We start from the raw sequence: 7,185 nt of genomic DNA, 5'->3' as shown, positions 1-7,185 counted from the left end.
TTGATTTCTTCTTTGTCCATTTATGAGTATGCGTTCGGCTATTTTGTAATTACCCTTTCTTAAAGACAACTCTTAAAGCCAGTGTACATATTTTCTTGTCATTTAAATTGGACAATTTAATTCTAATGGATCTACGTTTATTTTCTTAATAAAAGAGACAAATGCATTTTAATGTGTATATGTCATCACGGTATCAATTGTACTTTATACTTCAGTAAATTCAGCGTACATATGAATATGTCGAAAGAAAACCTAGTTATAGCCTCCCAAAAGAAGAAATCTATAATAAATTCGTCATTTAAGTCGTAAATTAATGTTGGAAATAACATTTATCCATTATAAATGGATTTCTGGGGATGTTATTACCAATTATGAGTAGAAAAAATGATTGATTGCTTGTAGACACTAGTTTTATTGAGAATGTCATTTTCCAAGTTTCAAATGAAGTAATTTTTTTTTTCGAAATTTGGTTTTGAAGAATGTATTCAGGTTTTTCTTTGTTTTATGTTTTTGTTTCCTTGTTTTTGTTTTGATTTGTCTTTTTATGTTTTGGTTTGTCTTTATGTTTTGATTTTTGTTTTTCAAGGGGGGGGGGGGGTCAGTTTTGATACGATTGGATGAGGATCCCTGTATAATGGAAACATTTGGAGTCGGAAAATTGCGATAAAATGTAATAATCGTAGTATATAAACAGGCTACAGAAGCAAAAAAAAAAAAATAATGCATTGGCGAAGAGAGGCTGTAGGTAGCATCGCTAACCTGGTTTGATAAGTTACAATCAATTTCTTGTAAAAGATGCTATGAATAAATTCCAACGGTCGATTATTTTGTGCAGGATAGCCATAGAACAATTATATCAATTTTCATTGAATTCTGTACAGTAGTTTTTTGCGGAGAAAGTTTTTTTTTTTTAAAGTAATGACATCAAATGCAGAAAAAATCGTCAAAAAAGGGCAATACCTTCAACATTGGTCAACAGATTTTCACAAAATTTTGACCGAAGATAAATCTTATCATGACAAACACTTTCATCCCGTCAGATTTGGTTAAACCTAACAGTTTTGGAGATTTTGGCGAAAACTTGCTGTCTGATCAATATATTCTATTTTTAGTAACGGCGACCAGGCTTTCGACTGATCAAAAATCGTAGCTTTTAAGTTTTTTTTCAGGATACCATGAGGTAAAATCGTAGTAACTGTAATTGAATCCTGTAGAGTAGTTTCGGAGAAGATTTCGGAAAGTAATTACAGCAAAAAATGTCAAGAAAGAGACATAACTTCAAAATTGGTCAGCCGATTTTTACCAAAATCTGATCACAGATCGTATCATGTTGAACACTTTTATCCCAAGTCAGAATTAGGTTTACCCTAGACACAGCTGTTTGACCAATATCTTCTATTTTTAGTAACGGTGACCATGTCTTCCAACGGATCAAAATTCGAAGCATTAACTTTGTTACCCCCTAAGAAACACTCATGCAAAGTTTCATCCAAATCTATTCAGTAGTTTCAGAAAAGCAGATGTTTGAAAAATTGTTAACAACGCCGACACCGACGACGCCAATTTGTGGTAATAAGGTTTTAAAACTTGTTTTCCTTGTATAATTAAGTTTTTACCCCAAAGAAAGATCAGGTCATGTAAGTTCAATTCTCTAAGTATATAATTTGGTCGATTTTTTTGAACGGCCAGAGATTTATGATATTAAACCATGGACGATGTGATATGAACTGGTGATAAGAAAACAAAATTGCTTTTGCCATTGGTTGTTGTGTGATTATGTATCAATTTCTATAAACTTTATAGGTCGAAAACGACGTTATGATGTTATTTACGTTGACAACAATTGAAAGGACGATTGCTAGAACGAATTATTTTTGTTTTTAGTTGTGTAACATTATCTTCATCACAAACACCATCCCAGTATACTTCATCACAGACACCATGCCAGTATACTTCATCACAGACACCATCTCCGTATACTTCATTACAGACACCATCCCAATATACATCATCACAGACACCACCCCAGTATACATCATCACAGACACCATACCAGTATACAACATCACAGACACCATCCCAGTATGCTTCATCACAGACACCAACGCAGTATACATCATCAAAGACACCATCCCAGTATACATCATCTATTATTATCCGACAATTTTAAGATATTGTGACGTTGATTAAACTAAAAACAGGAACATATGGCTAAAGCTGACTTATTTTTTTGACAATTTGTATAACTTTATTACACTGACGTATTGGCGTCTGATGACTGCTCGATATTAAACCTGATGATAGTACATGTTTAAAGATTTTCATTAAGAAACTGTAATATGTCAGCGTTTTTCCTTGAAAAGAAGTTATAACTCTTGGTGCATTTATAAACCAATGTTAAGTGGTCGGCTGTATGCTTGATCTGAGCATGTCATATGATATAAAGTGGGTTCAATTAAACCGGAGTTTACTCTGAAAATGTTTTAGCCAAATGCAAGTAAAGGTAAATTGTAATTCTTAAGCTCATACTGATCTGTGGCACAAAACAAGACAAAAAAGTTTTTGAAATAAGAAAATTGAAAAAAAAAGCAACCTATGTTCATTTTGGCAAGTGACGTCCAAGTTTAACTTAATGTGGGTGTCACAAAAAATAGAGCCCGTGCAGGTCCGGGAATAGACCTGCAGCAGCGCTAAGCTTGTCGTAAAAGGCGACTAAATAGTGCTCAGAACCCTAAACGGGGGCTAGGGCGCTTTGCCCACAGAGCAACTGGGATGTGTGCCCCAGGTGGTTGAATGGGGCATCCCTGGCGTGTTACATGCTGGGGTTGTCAGGCTATAATACGGAAAACCTGACCGCAAACCATAGTGGTGCACCGTGTTGGGAAAGATGCCACGTTCCTCGCCCGTTAAAGAACCCTACTGTGGTATTTGTCGACTCCATTGTCCTTGTGTCCCATCCCTTTTTCATTTCATCATCATTTTATGTTCATTTTATCATCAATTTCATGTTTATCGTCTAAATATAGCTGAAATATTGCTGCTCGGACGTTAAACAAAAAATAGACAAATTGCAAATGTATAATTTTTTTTTCATCGTTGCATCGAGTCTGTTTAGGTTTAGGTAGATACTTACATGTATATATTTTTCTAAATTACAATTAGCTGGATCATTCCAAGCTTTGAAGTCACGAATTTAATATTCCTGTTTCAACATTAAATACTAACTAGGTAAAAGGACCTCACACGACACTTTTGGTCAGCCACATATACATTAAAAAAACGGAATATATGTCGCAAGTAGTTCATAATGACGCTACACACGCTATTGCGGCTGTGTTGAAAAAACACACCTATCTAAACTATAAATGACTATTGAAAACCATCAAAACTGTAATTATGTGAAAGCTGTATGCGGTTGGAATGAGGACAAATGATAATTTCTTAATATTTGTCGCACGTGGTACTTCTAATTCTTTATAATCAATTAAACTTTCCAAAAAACGTCAAAATTCCGTATGTCAGGTGTAAAGCACTGTAGGTCCAAAAAAGCTAAAATAGCGGATAGCGCTATTGCAGAGGGTACGAGAAATTCACCAAATTTTGCATGGAAGAATAATTTCATATGTTCTTTTTGAGATAATTATCGAAATTGCGTTACTTTAAGGCCAAAAAAGTATTCAATGCAAAAATGAAAGTGTTGGTAAATGGTCAGATTTCTAAAAGTGTTCAGTAATCAAATTTTATTACTAATGTAAGAACTTAGTTACACAATGTCCTTTTCCGATTAATATTTCCTAAAAATGTACACACTTTCAGCAATTCTACGTCGGTATTTGATAAAATTTTCAGTACAAACAAAAAGTTATGTCTTTTTGAAATGACATGTGCAGGTCCATGTGTCAAAAGAATAGGCCTTCAGCAGCGCTAAGCTTGTCGTAAAAGGCGACTAAATAGTGCTCAGATTCGTAGTCGGGGGATAGGGCGCTCTGCCCACAGAGCAACTGATGGTGGAATGGGGTACCCCTGGCGTATTACATGCTGGGGTTGTCAGGCTTTAATACGGAAAACCTGACCGCAAACCATAGTGGTGCACCGTGTTGGGAAGGATGCCACGCCCCTTGCACGTTAAAAAAACCCTACTGTGGTATTCTCCCGGAGTAGGAACCATAGGGCTCCGCCACAGGAGGCTAAATTGCCCGACCCTACCCACCTCTCCCTATTTCCAGTGGCAATCAAAATTTGTCGACCCCATTGTCCTTGTGTCCCATCCCATTTTTTATTTTAAACATCATTTTATGTTCATTTTATCATCCACTTCATGTTCATCGCCTGAATATAGCTGAAATATTGCCGATTGGGCGTTAAACCTAAAAAAACTAACTAAATAACTCTGTTTGAAAATGTCAGAGGTCAATTTTTTCTGGGTTCGTTGAGAAAAGTTCATGCTCCAACGCAATTTTACAATCAATTGGCAGTTTCTGCTATGAAATAATGATACTTCGTAATGGTATATATACATAGGAAAAACACATATTTCATTTTTTTTAATGATTTAAACCGTTTAAAACGAATACAATCCAAATAAAACATATGTCTATATAGCAATTTGTCAAACTTTCACTTTTTGAAAGTTTGGAACGTTTTCCATCGATCGTAAAATGGGGAAATTAAACGGAAATAATTTCTGCTTTAGATAACAAGAACCAGACACTTATACTCGTCTCTGCAATTACAAGTATAGAACATGCAACTGAAAGTGACAAAAAATCGAAATCAATGGGATTAAAAAGACTAAAAGTATCTTTATTTTGTGTTATTTTTAAATTCTTATAGTTTATGGGAATTCGATCGGAGTGGAATGACTGAAACGCAAAATAAAGTTGACAGAACTTTAAAAAAGTATATAAAAGCAAAATGCTAATAGATAAAATGAATGTAGAAAAGGGAGTTATAAACATTTTTTATTTTGGAAAACGCAAGTGAGTAATTGAAATGAAAATCTTTATCTAATGTATGTTGATGAAAGCCGGATTTTCTGAAGAATAGAAAGCTCTTTCAATCGAAATACTAAGTTGTGATAGGTCCAAATTCTGCTATTGGTACATGTAACATAAAATCATACATGTATATCAAAATGCAGATTTTAATTTATCGAAGAAAGTTGCAATGTTCCCTCTCTTGACATGCAGAGTGTGCATATATGTTGCAGTTGCATTCCACGCTGCGGTGCACATGCATGTGCAAAATCAATTTACCGGTAGTACTGATAATCAAAAATTAATTAATCTGTTCGTTTTTTTTCTAAGAAATGTTCAAGATGTTTCAATTCAGCTACCAATCAGAAATTATTGTATATTTTGCTTTACTGTACCCGTGTTTTAATAAGCAAGCCAAGCAAAAACGAGAAGTGTCGACAAACGTCGAATTTCGACGTTACCGAATGTGCACAATAGCGTGCGTAATGTCTGTTTTGGTATTAAGTAATATATCAATCTGCATTTCCTCTATTTAGAAAAGTTGATGATCTTGTAGACATATTAGGTTTTAATTTATTAAGTTCAGTCCCGTTGTAACAGTTGCTGTCTTCATTTTTGATATTATAGTATTGCTTAGAAAAAGTGATGTTTTGAATGATCAATCAAGATTCATAAGTAAATTGTATCAATTGTTTAAAAATCAGGACCCAAAATGATCCCAATCAATCATAGCTTTTTCTAAATTTCCTCGAAGGGACAATAATGATTTTAATATCAATTGGGTCAATTATACTTATGGCCAGAAAAAAGTATCAATATCCGGTTTGCACCTTCAAATAGGTCGACAAGGAAACGTCAAATGCTTGGACCAGAAGGTTCAGCATAAAATATAATTGTAAATGTAGTAATGAAACATTTTGAACACTTTAAACACAAGTTGAAAAATGAAATCGGCAAGGAATTTATTTCTATTTCTGCTGATAAAGCTGCAAATGATATTGTTGTTATTTGATGTAAATTTTATATTGAAAAAAGATAATAAGACATTACGAATTGACCTAAATTTTCAGAGGTTAAAATTGTGACAAAACACAAATTATTCGTTACCTATTTAAAACAGAGCCTTGTAGCACGAAAGTTCCTACTATGTACTGGCTTCCCAAACTTCACAAATCACTTTTCAAATATAGATTTATTTCCTTTTCAAGCCATTGCTTAGCAACCAGACTTTCTATTTTACTTACTAGTATGCTCGATACCATTAAAACTCTAATTATAAGCTTATGAAAATAGTAGAGTTAACTTTGTTTTTGAGTGCTAAAACTCGCTTGAAGTGCTTGATACATTACATGCTCATGTGGGATCTTCCGAATCCGTTCAAAGTTTTGATTTTTCTGTTTTATTTGTGCATCACTTATAACGGACCTCTTCCTGTATTGTTACAAATCACAATTAATAGCTAGAATAAATAAAGACACTTCTAAACAACATTTGGCAGAAAAGTTTAATAACACCTTCAGATATTTAAAAGATTTTCTGGCTCTTAACAACGACGCTTTCAATATTCATATTCACATTTTTAACCGATACAAAGAACACTTTCTCAAATACAGATGTACGTGCGGGTATCTCCAACCTTTATTTATGGTATTTTTTCTTATAAAGCACGGAGAGCACAAGACTCTACCAGTTTGTTGACTAAACCTTAAAATAGACTACTTCGTAAGTGATATTGATATGATATTGTTGTCAAATCATTAAAGATAGTATCAATTGTTTTGGTATTCGCATAGATTCGGTCATAAGGTTTTTCCATAAAAACTTACACACAATATAGAAAAGCAATTTTTTTTCGCATAACATCGGTTGGGTCCTTAATATTTGACATATAATGTACTGTGTTTTTCAACCCCGCATTGAAAGAATTGGGATAGGTATTACAAACGATGAAGACTTCTCTTTTGGAGATATAAACTGGTCTGGAGTTGGCATGCTTGTAAACTGCAGGTAGTCCTTTGTGCATTTGTGTAACGTACAATCAGTTTCTTTATTTATGTTTTAACAGAGGACTAAGATCGCTTTTAAGGTATCTTCAATTGTGTATATATTTGTTCACGCCAACGTACTTAAACCCCGCCGCTGTTGCTGGAGTATATAGAGGCAACCATTCCTCTGTACATTTGTATAATGTTGTTTTGGGGGCCAGCTG

Source organism: Perna viridis, chromosome 4 (genome assembly GCF_037379345.1).
Source record: "Perna viridis isolate PV_CMFRI_1.1 ecotype Kerala chromosome 4, ASM3737934v1, whole genome shotgun sequence".
Taxonomy (NCBI): domain Eukaryota; kingdom Metazoa; phylum Mollusca; class Bivalvia; order Mytilida; family Mytilidae; genus Perna; species Perna viridis.
The sequence above is the reverse complement of the archived record's forward strand: the minus strand, read 5'-3'. Positions refer to the sequence as shown.